This window comes from Dermacentor silvarum, chromosome 11 (genome assembly GCF_013339745.2).
Source record: "Dermacentor silvarum isolate Dsil-2018 chromosome 11, BIME_Dsil_1.4, whole genome shotgun sequence".
Lineage (NCBI taxonomy): Eukaryota > Metazoa > Arthropoda > Arachnida > Ixodida > Ixodidae > Dermacentor > Dermacentor silvarum.
Window position 1 is genome coordinate 102595548 of NC_051164.1, and position 14016 is coordinate 102609563.

Below are 14016 nucleotides of genomic sequence, written 5' to 3' on the forward strand. Positions count from 1 at the left end.
ACTACGCTCCGGGTGTGGATCCCCGCTGCCCCGACTGCGGCGATGAACGGTCCACCTTGAACCACATGCTGTGGCAATGTTCTGCGTTGCACCACTCGCCTTTCAACAGGCAAGAAGACTGGGAAGAGGCCGTCAAGAGCGAGGACCTTCAAGTCCAGCTTCGGGCTGTCCAAAGGGCCTGCGACGGACTGAAGATCACGGTCTTCCGCCCCCGGTGCAGGTGCGGCCCGCGACTGCGACAAAGTAGTCCCTTAAATAAAGTTTATTGTCTGTCTGTCTGTCCCCAATTGCACCCCTACGCGATGGCTGGCTGGCGCCCGTCGTCTCTATTCTGTCGACGACCAGGCGCAGGGTCTCGCTGGAGTCCACTCTTGCGGGCGGGGCGTTCTTGCAGAAACGTGTCGAAGCCAAGAAGGTGTTGTTGCGGTAACCTTGGCTTCCTCCCGTAGAGCAGCTGAAGCGGCGTGGCGCGAGTGACTTCCTGTTGGGACGCTTTTAGAGCGACGTAGTCATCCCAGTCGTCGTGTGTGGGACAGACGCAGGAAGAAATGGTGTCTTTTATGGTGCGATTGGTGCGCTCGACCTGTCCAGGTGTTTGTGGATGTTGAGGGGACGCTGCGGCGTGTCGTATTCCATGTTTAGACGAGAAATCGTTGAAGGAACACTATATAAATGCGGTGACACGGTCGGAAATCAGCAACTTCGGCTTAACATGCCGCAATACGAGGCACTCCTTAATAAAGGTCATGACATGAGCGGTTGTAGAATCAGGGACGGCTCGAACTTCTGCTCACTTAGTCAGGTAGTCCGTGACCACAGTTAGAAATTTGTTTCCGTGCTTGCTGCGAGTAAACGGGCCCATGCGATCAATGCCAGAGATATCGAAAGATTCGTTAGGAGGGGCGATTGGTTCCAAGGGCACAGGTTGTGGGTCTGTGACAAGCTTACGAGCTTGACAAATGGGGCAGGATTACACCTACAGGTAGACATACAGGCATGCCAGACCACTAAAACATTTCCTTAACGCGAATCAGAGTCTTCTGCTGACCCAGGTGGCCAGCTGAGGGCGCGTCGGGACACATGAAAAGTATGGATGGTCACATGGCCACAGGCACCACAGGTAGGTACGATTCACTTCCTGTACGTGGATAATGAAGGATGCCATCTCGCATTGTATAAGCCAATAAAAGTCTCTCGAGGCGGCGCTTAATTGTACTGGTATCACCAGAGAGGCAGCGGATGAGGTCACGGGAAGAGCTACGCCACGCAGGTTTTATAGCCACGGAAATAAATCGCATAGCTGTAATCTAGACCGAGCGTTACGATGGCAAAGAGGCCATGAAATCAGGAGCATCACGCAGTGGCGAGAAAGCCTGCAGATAGCAGAGAATAATGTCAGCCGTCTGTTCAATAAACCCATAATGTGTGATAAGGTAAGATTATAGCGGTTGGACGAGCTGGCTAAATCTGGTCGGCCCAATCTATAATCTGTGCCCAATCTGTGCCCCTGCTCACGTCAGTGCGTCGTTATCGCTAATGTTTTTGTCTACAGTGTTTATGACCTGTGCTTACTAGGAGGAATTAACCAAGTGGGATTAACCAAGAGGGATTAACGCGAGGATGCTAGGTTCCACACTGACTACGTAGAGATGAAACAAAAACAAAACAAGAAAAAAAGCTCGCCCACCATATTGTAAATCAAAGTCTTACCTTTGCGGCAATGTGCTATTGGTGCTTCGGAAGAGTTAATTAAACGCCAAGATATATTGTGCAACATTTGTATTTTGCCGATGTTGCTTGAATTCGTTTGTCGCACCACCTCCGAGTGGCGATATCTTTGCGTGCATTTCGTGAAGCACGGCAGGCAGTACCGTAAAGAAAGATGTGCGCATCCGAAAGTAGTGCAACCTGAACACATGGCGGCATATGTTACGTTTGAAATAATCTACATCCGCAAACGGTGGTAACAGTTGCGACAGCCTGCTGTTGTCGCAGTAAATAAGTACAGAACGGGAAAGAACGCTGAAGTGCGCCGGTAACAAAGTTAGCCGGCAGGATGAAACTTTATTGTACAAGGTGTTATGCAAGAACGAAGCATAGAATGCAGTCGTCCAGGTGGTGAAAACTTCATCGCACAAACACACACACAAGAAGCACGAACACTATCAGCGTAATGTCGCCACTGTCAAGCGCTGCCCATGTGTCCACTTCTCAGAACAGCCAAAACCACTTGACAAGACGTCTTTTGACATGAAACGTTTCCATCACCACTCTTTCGACGCATGCGTTCTTGGAGTTGTCGCCATTGGAGGGCTCATTCCGCAGGAGTATGGCCATCGCTCGACGCAGGTTGGTAGACAGTTTGCCCAGGTCCTTGCACTGCGAAGGCGGACGACAAGCTGTTTGTGAAGCAATTCACACAGATCCCGTGATATGGTTGTGGTTTTTGCTGATTTCAAAGAGGATGAGTATACCTCCTGAACTTGTGAACCGACATTTACAATGGTAGAATGGACACTGATCGAAGCCGTACACTATACATGGTGATAATTTCTACGTTTTATTTAATTTTAAAACATCGTCTGTGCCAGATAGCATAATTGTTGTCCTTGAGCTGGATTATTCGAAGAGGCGCGCATTACTGGCACGGGAAATCGAAACATAAATTCAACTAATTAGCAAAAAAGTTCAGTATATAATAAATTGACAAAATAATCATTGATAAATTGATACATAATAATATAATAATAATTGTATCACAGTAAATAAGTCATCATGATAAATTAATTTATCGTTTCAATAATTCAATTAACAAGCACAGGTAATGTCCGCTATGTTGTCGTTGGTGTCTGTGGTTATTGACTGCTAATTATAAGATTAATAAAAAAATTACACCATCTTCCCGTAGTATGCCAAGCAGCCATGAGGTCGACTCAAGTTAGCTTTATCAGCTGTATAAACTTGGACATGCAGCAGCACCAGCAACGCGCAGAACTGTTGTTGACGCCGTCGGCGTTTTGCCCGCGTTCGCACCGAACGCGCGCGGCGTTGATGACTGTTGCCGGTGCCTCTGGGGCGCCTACCGTCGCGCCTCTAACCTAAGCTGCTTCTCATTATCGCGCACGGAGCCGCAGGCTGTTGCATTCGTTGCGCAATCCGGAGAGGAGAGGAGCGTCGGAGAGGAGAGGAGGAATGCCGAGAGGAGAGGAGATGAGACAAGGAGACGAGAGGAGGGGGAGGAGGGAGAGGAGATGAGACAAGGATAGGGGAGGAGGGGGAGGAGGATGCGCATGCGCAGTAAGGGTGTGGACGCCGCACGGCGGAGGGAGGGAGGGGGGAGGGAGGGAGTGACATAGCCCCGACTATAAGCTGCTTCGCATCTAAAATCGGGCCCTTTCGGTTCCCTTTCTTCTCGTTCATGACATAAAAAGGGTCTTGAATCCGGCAACATCGATGCATTCAGGTAGCATGTCTGGGTTTACTGACCAGTTGTATTCACGCAATAAGATCATGTACAGGTGCTCCCAGAATAATTCGGAACAACGAGCACGCAGCCGCTCGCCGGCGGAGCGCACCGGCGGATAAATGCACGCAAGGTGTGCGCATGCGCGGCCTCCCTAGCGAGCTAGTTTCGCTCCCTAGTGCATCTCGATTGGCGTTGTCTTGCACCAAATGGGTAGCGCTAGGTGCCCTTTAGCATTATGACAAGATGGGCTCGACGGACCAGGCCCTGTATCGTACTGCGCACCTCAATTCGATTCCTTGCGGCCTGTTCTCGTCATTATCTGCATTCATTCTGGGATACTATTTGAGGTTGAAGCGGCAAGGGCACAAGGTCATCCCTGCCTTCTTTTCAACCATGTCTGTCTGTTCTACGAAGTATTAGTTCCTACTTAGTTATCTTTCAATCCATGGTACTACTAGCTCGGTAATAAGAGTTCAATTTGGACTATTACAAGACCGCTCCCTTACAGGTGTGTCGGTGATCGCGGTAATAAAACAGTTCACGAAATTAAATAACGCGCCATGTTCGTCAAGTCCAATTTCATGCAGACGAAGTCACTGCATGAGTACTATATTCGTAATTGTTCGGGATTAACGCCCCAAAACCACGAAATTGAGAGATGCCGTAGTGAAGGGCTACGGAAATTTCGACCACCTGGGCTCATTGACGTGCACCTAAATCTAAGCACACGGCCCTCGGGTATTTTCGCCTCCATCGAAAAGATGCTATCTTAAGCTCTACACGACACCACAATCTTTGATTTGCGCATCACATTAGGACGTCTGCGCATATTTGTGCACCAATCAATTACGGAATCTGGCTGCTTGGTAGCGAGTATTCTTACATTTTGATCCCATGTCTTTATTTGTTGGCGCAGATAGCTATTTTCTTTTGCTCGGCGGTAGACTACAACGCTAAGAAAGAGAGGCTGTGCGAGTGGAATGTAAAATAAACAGAATTAAATATCAGGAAGAACATTGGGTTTATTTTCCCATAAAAAACAAAACAATCGAAAGAATCGATTGTTATTCTCAGCTTTAATATCGCGTGAATACGCCGTCCACGCGAACTGCAGCTTCTAGCCGGCGTGGCATAGACTCGTAGAGCGCTTCTACGAAGTCCTTCTCACTAAGGCGCTTCCACTCTCGGGTTATGGCGAGCCAGAGCTCGTCAGCACTGGCACTTCCCAGATTCATGTAGGACAAACTTTCCTTCATTGCGCCCCACACATTCTCTATCGGATTCAAGTCTGCACCTTTCGGAGGCCAGTCAAGGACACAAACGGCACGCTCTTGAAGCAGATTTTGCACAGCTCTGGCGGTGTGCACCGGGCTCCAGTCATGCTGGAAGAAGTAGCAGCCATCTTTAAATGGCCCGTCCAGAGCGTACGGCACCAGCTGCCTTAATTAGGCCGGCGCTCAGAAAAGGATCGGCGACTGCTGCAGCAACAATGAGAAGGTCGCATTCTTCCGACGTGCATCTGTATCTTCAGGATCGTGATGCATCTGATAGTCGGTCGTCTTCATCCCTGTATGCCTGGATAATGCGGTTGACCGCGCTTAAAGACTTCCCTGTGAGGTGGCATATCTCGCGCTGAGATTTCTCTTGTAACCAGAGCTCAGTTATTCTCCGCACATCGATCGGTACTCTTTTCGACATGCTGCCTCGATAGGAAAAAGGTGAACTTCGTGTCACTGGCATGATTCAAATATATTCGTATCTCTTTATCAATCTGGCCACCAATATGCTCACGGTTTCGTCAGATGAAACCACCGTCCTTTGCGAGCGTTAGTCACAGTCGCCTACCGGAAATAATCTGATCATATGACAAATAGGAAGCAAAGTAGCAAAAGAAAAAAGTCATCTAAGCACACGAACACGCACGCACGACGGCTTCTGCTCCAACGCGCGTGCATCCGCACACGCGGCTTGTCACAGACACCACCCACCCAGCGCCCCTTATCAAAACGCTAAGGGACACATAGGGCACCGTTTTGTAGCAACACAACGCGAATCTAGGTGCAATACGGAGCAACGTTTGCTTGCTAGAGAGACCGCGCACGCGCAGACCATGGTACTACTTTTCTGCGCGCATACTCCGCCGGCGCGCTGCTGCGTGTCCGGCGTTCCGAATTATTCTGAGAGCGCCTGTACTCGTGGCGCCTGCGGCGGTAAGGATGTTCCATATCGGCGGCCAAGGTTCATGAGTGGTGGCGCTGGCTAACATTTCCAGGGTTAGTTAGAGTAGTACAACAAACACCCCAAAAAGTGGACTGGAATATGGCGCCGCGGTAGCTCGAAATTGGTAAGAGGATCGCACGCGTAATTCGAATACGTAGGACCGTTCCCCACAGGCGGCCCGTTGTTTTTTCATCAATTTTAATTTTCCACTAATTTATCATTTCTTTAATTCAATTAGTAAGTACAAGTAATTTCCCCTATGTTGTCCTTGGTATCTTTGTAGGCTTCTTATGGTGTGATACTATGGTATATGGATCCTATGGATCTTATGGCATCCTCAAAGAAAAAGCCGGCAGACGCCAGTGACCCTTTGATTCTATGAACTCAATTACTGCGAGCAGCAGTTGTTTGCCTTCGCAATGGTGGCATACAGCAGTGATATCGCGAGCTGGCGTTAAACTTCTCTCTTAAAGCCCCTATATAAAAAAGTGGCGACACTCTCCTCCTTCGCCTTTCCTCTTCCTCGTTTCTCCTCTCTTTCGCGCTCCTTTTTCGACCGTTGCGCCGCCTACACCGCTTAAAACACGTGCACTTGTTTATCTTTCGCTGCTGATCAGATTCGACGATCGCCGACGGTGTTCGCCGCTATCGTTGTGCTCCTCGCCAGTCGGTAGACGCTTCTCGGGCAAAAATGACGATGGAGCGTGATCGTTAACAAACGCAGCCAGCGCCCGGCGGCGCGACGGTCCACGTGATGCCATTAGGCCAATACCGACGCGGCGTCGGCCTCGGACAGGGTGTGCGACGAGGCGGCGGCATTCTTCAAAGCGTGACGCTACCTTTTATATATAGGGGCTTTACTCTCTACCTCTCGCTCTCTTTCTTTATGCTCACCTCTAGTCTCATAGTCACCGTGCCGAAGCCCTTCCCTTCGTTCTGCGCATCTTTCTGCGCAGCCCAGTAAATCTGCCCAGCCGAGAACGACATTGAGCTTATCTCGCGGCTTGCAACGGCTGATTAGATGTGCGTGTAGTAGGGGTTGTAATGCTCGGCTTCGAGTCACGTGAGCGCTGATTTGATTCGTCATGCCAGTGCGCATTCTTCAATAATTTGTTATTGAAAAAAAAATCTTTCAAAGTATCTGCAAACGGGCGTACACATTCCGCGCACTCAAGAGCACATGAAATTGTTGCTCGCAGTAAAACTTGTAGGTCCTTAGTGCAAAAGACTGTCACGTGCTCCAAAATGGGCCGGTCATGTTTACCTGTTTCTTATAGTCATGATTTGAGCCTAGCGCGGCACGCCCGTTACCTGAAGAAAAAAAAAAGCACCGCATATGCACGAAGTGAATGATGATGAGTGGGCGAAGCACAGGGGGATCATTCGGGTAACCGCGAATCCCCCCGTACATTGCCCACTCGAACATGCAAATGAGTGACAACACATGTGTACAGTATATACAATGTTGTTTTATTGGTCGTATATGGTATTGAGGTGCGGACTTCGCTTTCCCTTTATTAAGACTGCCTTTTGATCAGTGCAGCAGCACGGCGACGCCGGCAAGCGGACCCAGAGGCGGCGAGAGCGCGGGAAGCGGCGGCAAAACGCCGGAAGAGTTCTCTAGCTGAGGTTGGTGGCGCCGATGCTCAGTTCAAGCGCGAGCTCTCAGCTCCGGGTCCGCTTGCCGGCGTTGCCGTACTGCTGCAGCTTTGCGAGCCCTCAGCTCCGGGTCCGCATGCCGGTGTTGCTGTGCTGCTGCAGCTTCGCGAGCCCTCAGCTCCGGGTCCGCTTGCCGGCGTTGCGGTTTTGCTGCAGCTTCCCGCACCCTAGACTCCGGGTCCGCTTGTTGTCTGCGTCCCCTGCTGCAGCAGCTTTGCGAGGCCTCGACTCCGCTTGCAGTTGAGCCGCCACTCATCCATAGCGGGCGCGCCGTTATCAGTAGCAACCGTTATCACCCATGGCTGAAGAGAGAAAGAGCGCGCGTCGGGAACGAGCGCTTATATAGCCCTTGTAAAACCCCTATATATAAAGAGTAGCGCCATTCTTAGATCTTGCCGCCACCGCGCTCACCCTCCCTCACCGCGTTTCCTCCTCGCCGCCTCCTGTCGTCCCAGCCTCCTCCGCTCCCCCATCGGCCAATCCGTGTCACGTGGAAGCACGCGTTGCACTTTTGTATATTTTTTCTTTCCAGCGCGCTCCGACAGCCATTTTCGGACCTGTGCGACGAAAGTGCTGTACGCACAAACGGATCAAACGCGTTAGGGACAAGAACTTCGCTGTGATGGCATGCTGCTGCGCCTTCAGTTGCCGCAACCGACAAAGCGAGGGCAAAAGGCCGTTTTTGTTTGCCATCCGGCGAGCGCAAACGCTTGCTGCACACTTGGTATTTGCGCCGTCTCGCATCATCGCATTGCTACTTCCAAAACAGCATTATTAAGGCCAGTTAGTGACTGACGAAACAAAATCGCGGCTCAAGAACTGCTCCGTAAGGCGCGATCGAAGTTTTCCGCGCATTTCCTCTGGTATCGCGGTAGCTGTCGTCTGCCACGGCACACTCTAAGAACAGTTGCACCCTTTGGGGTGCATTTTTGCCACACAACAACAATCGTCATCTGTCTTGCTTGCGTTTCCTATCTTGAAAACTCTGCACTTGCTACTTTCCTGTCGAGAACGCTGTGTCACGCTGATAACGCTCTTGTCGTTCGTGACCGAGAATTGCCGGGCGCACAGCGTTAAAGAAAGGAAAGCCACGCAAGTCAGATGATGATTATTGTTCTGTGGCAAAAATACGCCCCAAAGGGTGCAACTGTTTTTAGAGTGCAGGCCCGACGTAGGCGGCGCCACTGTCGATATCGCGCCTCGATCGCGCTGGCCGCGCCGAACGCGACAGCGGAACGGAGGAGGAGGGAAGTGGTTGGCGCTACTTTTTATATATAGGGGCTTAAGCCCTTGTGCACCGCAGCGCCCCTAGCGGACTCCATGTAAACCAAAGCTACGGACAACGACGACGAGGGAGGGGGGACAAGGCTCGGCGCTAAGGTGCTTCGCCCCTAAAAGAACAATACACCCTCACACAGCAGTTATATACCGCTGTGCAATGAACGGCGCCAAGTCTTGGCTGTGGCCGCGCGTACTAAAGGCTGTGCGACCGTCTTCAGGAGCCTCGTTTGTTACTCTATTCCTGGGGAGCGGGGTGAGGAAGGGAAAGAGGAGTGGTGTTCACGTTATTCAAGTGCACTTGAAAAGCGCCCTGTGGCTACAGACGTACACTGCATGTGTGCTGTCTTTGGGTATTGCAGACGCTTTCTTGCGGCTTTCCGGACTGATGTGGGTTCAGGCCAAGCTATAGGTATACTTACCCACGTATTCTAGAACATTCCCTCCTAAGCCCTCCACTTCAACTCGATGATGATTTATTGGCATCTCCTTTGAAACAAAACATTCCTCCCCTAAGCCCTCCACTTCAACTCGATGATGATTTATTGGCATCTCCTTTGAAACGGTGCGGTGACAAATTATATAGAAACCCGTAGTGTCCCCGGAAGAATAAATTAAAAGTACTAATAAGTTCCTTTGTATAACAAGAGTGGCGTGTCGTAGCGGTTCGGTGCGCGAAACCAGCGGAACCGGCTCCAAGATTAAGACGAGTCGTCTTCCGAGTGCTGGCAAGGATCGTTCAATACGACGCAGGTCGATGCTATCTTCTGTACCGATGCCGAAGCTGACCTCAACATCTCGTAGAATGCACTTGAGAATAACTTCGCAGGGTCAACTTCCATCACAGTGCCACTGCGTCCTCAGGCGTCGATAGCCGGCACAGCCCGTCCGTCGTCGTCCTCGCTTTCTACGCCACTGAGGCAGTCTGTTCGCCAGCGCTCGACTTTGCATGACACGTCCTCCTGCGAGCGGCGGCGAGGAATCCCCGAAGCGGTGGCCGTCACTGCTACCGGCTTTCGCTGCCTTCGCGCCGTCTGGCCGGGTCTGGAGCCAGGACCCAACCTTTTCACGGGACTCGGCCTGGTGCCCGGGGAGGAACCGGACTCCTGCCAATCGCGCCCTGATATCGAGCCGGGTGTCGGCGCCCCTGGATGACAGCAGCTTCCCCGGCTGCTGGAGCTCCTCGCCGTTGTTGCTTGGGGGACGGCCCGCACCAGAAAAAAAAAAAATAATGACAGCAATTCTTTTTCCACTACGAAGTGACGACCGCGTACAACGGTGGTCTAGCAGGTACAACGAACCTCACCAATGTACAGCCGCACTCTTAATGGGCGGAAACTCGATCCAGGCACAACATTCTGTCGAACGGCGTTCGAAATCTCGCTGTTTGTAGCTTACGCGGATACATTTGCTCATCGTGATTTATCAGGCAAGAAAACTGACAGAAAAAATCGAAATTGATTATTCGAAATATTGCCAAATAAAGCAACAATTCCCTTGTATGTTTAGCCTATTAAATGCAGAAATGTACGTTTTTATTTTCCTTTTTACAAAAATGCGGGCAGCTTGCACTAGTGGTGCAAGGCAGGAGTAAACAGCGGAGCTGGTGATCGACCTAGCTTCTTCCGGGTTTTACTAGGCTTGCCTATGTTTTGTTAGGAAATGCGAAGTGCTGCTAGGAACGGTATTCCGAATCGACTCGCCGCCGACGCGCAGATTCTCGCTTGGCCGCTCAACGTGCTTCAAGATGAGCGGCTTCTTCTTCGGGTGTCCGGATCTTTGGTCGTCCCGTGTCAAGGCTACATGTACTAACCACAGAGTCAACGAGAGTTCTGCCGCCGCCGCGGCGACTCCGAGAATTTTATCTCCAGGTGACGTCACGACTAAGCTCCGCCTCCACACTTGCCGGGCACAGCTCCACAAAGCCCATGCAGCCCGCGAACCGTGCTCAAGTGATCACTCGGCGGGCACGCGGTGTCGGTGTGCCTAGACGAAGCATGTCCGCGGTAGCTGGGAAGGACGGCGCTAAGAGAGTTTATTCAGTTACTGAAGTGTCTCGAATAATTAGAATTAGATGAAACGACCGGGGACGAAATTCAGAATAATTCTGCAAAAAAAAGAAAGAATTGCACAGTAGAAAATTCATGGGTTTGATTATAGATATGATACCAGAGTACAAGTTTATTTACAAGTACAGTTACGGAAGCGTCTGGAATTATTAGAATTTGCAGAGACGATATTTAAAATATATCAGGAAAAATATAAAATATAGTACAGTAGAAAATACATGGACTTCATCATAGATATGATATCATAGCATAAGTTTAGTTACGAGCTGAGTTACTCAACTGTCTAAAATAATTATAATTAATTAGCAGAGACAACCGAAGATGAAAATCAAAATAAACCAGGAAACATAGAAATAAAATAAAGAACAAAATTCATGGGTTTCATTATAGATATATATCAGAGCATAAGTTTAGGTACAAGTTGAGTTACTTAATCTAGAACCTCCTATGCTTATTCTACGGCAATAAAACAGTGCCAAGCTATAATGCAAAACTTATAGCGTACGAACGGTACTGTGCTTGTACTGTATGTTGTCAACGTGTAACTGTGATCACAATGAGCGGTACAGTTATAAAAGTTGCCTATGCGTAGTTCATAGTTAAGTTGTTAGTTATTATTATTAACACTTCAGCGAGAGATCTTTTTCATTAAGCAGGTTGGTCGCGAAGCTGAACGCTGCATACTCCTCCCCAAGAACCGATGAGTTGTAAGAGCGCGGGGAGAGTTACTCCTTTGAATGAGTCGGACACAACGCTCAACTCTTAAAAATAAAAAGTGCACCCCTATGAAAATGACTACGACCTTTATGTTTCCTGTATGTTTCCTTCTTGCGCCCTATGTCACCTTTATTTTCCCTTGTCCTTTATGTGAACTTGAGGAAACATACTTCGTGTGTACCGCATGTTTACTGATCCTTTCGTACGACTCGAGGAAGCAAACTTAATCTTTCCTTTAGGATGTGTCCTTTGTGTTTAAGGCAGGATGTGACCTGTGTGTGTGTGTGCACTATACGTTACCTGGCTGTGCACTCCCTCGAGTGCACATCGAGGTAACATAGAGTGCACACAGTAATTATCTGTTAACACATGCTACGGATAGATGATCTACTTGGCGTATCCAGGTAACAGGAATGGGGGGGGGGCTCGGTCTTTTCGGACCTCGACCTTGTTAAGCTACCTTTCCTTTTCTACTCTACGCAAATTACACGTGAAATTCGCTCACTAACAAATTCAGAACGCGCGGTCGCTCCTAAAAAATGCCTGTCTTTTCAAAATTGCGTGTGATTGCATTCGCAGGGGTACTGCAGCGCGAATCCCGTAAATGCTTACATGGGCGCGCAACTGAATCACTTATAATTGCCAGTTGGCTGAGTAGTGACAGTTGTGTACGGAGCATGGCCATGTATTTTTTTTTTTTTTTACGCGTGCATGCAAGCAGTACGCCTGTTTCACTTCGACCGAAGCTCCAGCTGCCGCAGCAAGCAAGCCATCGGCACGTTTTGTCGTCTTTATTCTTTACGCTACGAGGAAACACGACACTTGGCGCCATAAGAAGCCCCATATGCAAAGGTTGTCTGGGACCCTTGCACTGCTATAAATATATCAAAAATCGAAAGAATACAGCGTCTGGCTGTCAGATTCATATTCAATAAATATCGGCGGACGGACTCCCTTCTCAACTATGCGCACAGGCAGATCTGCCTGTACGCATAGTTGAGAAGGGGAGTCCGCACGACCTACCCACATTACAGGCTAGAACTAAATATGAAAAGACTTAAATATCTTTACCTAATAATTCATCATCATGTTCATATTAGGTATACAGACTTTCTTGAAATTCTTTCTGGTGAAACCAGTAGACATCGTCAATCATTGTTTATTCGTCCTCCTGTTATTCATACCGATTGCTTTAATTATAGCTTTTTTCCAAGAGCTATCAAAGAATGTAACTCCCTGTCGGAAGAAGCCGCTTCATCCTCATCAATTTATTTCTTCGCAAAACACATTGGAGATATCCTTGTTTGTAACTAATATACTTTACGCTGTATCTGTTATCTTCAGCGGCTAATGCTGTTACCTCCTGGTGTTATTTTATTTTATTTATTGTCCCTTTTGGTGTTTCAATGTACAATTTTCAATGTACAAAATCTTAGTTTTGTAAATGTTCGTATTGCACTCCTGCTATAGCCCTGCGTAATGTCTGGCTGTATCTGTAAATAAATAAATACATAAATAAATAAATAAATAAATAAATACATAAATAAATAAATAAATAAATAAATAAATAAATAAATAAATAAATAAATAAATAAATAAATTCGCGGTGTGCACCACTTTTCGCTACGTAGCAAAGACGTTCCTGTTCCGCGCGACGCTTCCTTCGGGCCTGGGTGTCCTCGACGCTCAGTGCACGCTTTGGAGCCATTTTTGGTGACGCGTGTTTTGGTGCTCCTTCTGCATACGTGGCCATCGCGCTGTTGAGACGCCAGCTTCAAGCGCTCTCTTCGGGCAATGGACGATGGCAATGTTTACGCTATCACAGCCCAGCACGCAGCCTCCATAGCCCAGCACCTGCATTTTTGTCGCATATGAAAGGAAGCACAGCACGTGCCACACGCACAAACTGTGAAACACGGCCGCGGAGGCGAGCGCGCCATTGCAAGAAACGCAGCGGCGGGTGCGAGCCAGACCACAACAGCAGCAGCAACGCCCGGAAAGTCGGGAGAAGAGGCACAGAAATCATCGCTTTAAAACAGAGAGAAAAGAGATTCAAATCTAACAGGGCATTCAGCTGGTCCCAATAACAAATTCCTGGACGGCGGAGCAACCATCCCTGTGACTTAATCTTAGAGTCGAGGTGCCAAACCAAAGAGTGAACGGCTTCTTAAGTTCAGGCCAAGACTTCGAAGAGGTAGTTGCAACGTTCATTTATTGCGACAGAAGTTATATGGACACTCAAGGCGCATTTTTTGCCGTCGCCGTCGGCGTGATGTTCCGTATAATGTCCAAGGGCGATAACATCGTCGCCGCGTGCCGTATGTGCGAGTGAAAGCGTGCGAGGGTGCTGTCCTAAATGGTGGCTCAACCTCGTGCCCACAAGGGAGGAGAGTAGGGAGGAAGCGCGCCATACACCGTCGCGCGCAAGGCATCGGGGGGCGTTCTACTCCGGCAGTGGATGCTTATGGCGCGGCTGCCCGGGTCCATATATCTTGAAAGCGATCTGCGATGAGTACAGAGTCTAGGTGCACCGAGCGCTCAGCTTCATGTGCACTGTGTTCTCACCACTTAGTTCGTGTCGAAGCGAGGCGCAGCACGAAGCTCAAT

The 14016-nt window shown here is 49.2% G+C and overlaps 1 long non-coding RNA gene across 1 annotated transcript in view; it reads right to left on the minus strand.

Annotated features, from left to right (window-relative positions):
- Positions 1-2054: 2054 nt before the first annotated feature.
- Positions 2055-14016, minus strand: part of LOC125941511 (uncharacterized) — a 40707-nt gene continuing 28745 nt past the window's right edge. Inside the window, exon 3 of the long non-coding RNA XR_007464392.1 lies at positions 2055-2379. This is a non-coding gene — a long non-coding RNA (uncharacterized LOC125941511). The remainder of the gene's footprint in view (positions 2380-14016) is intronic.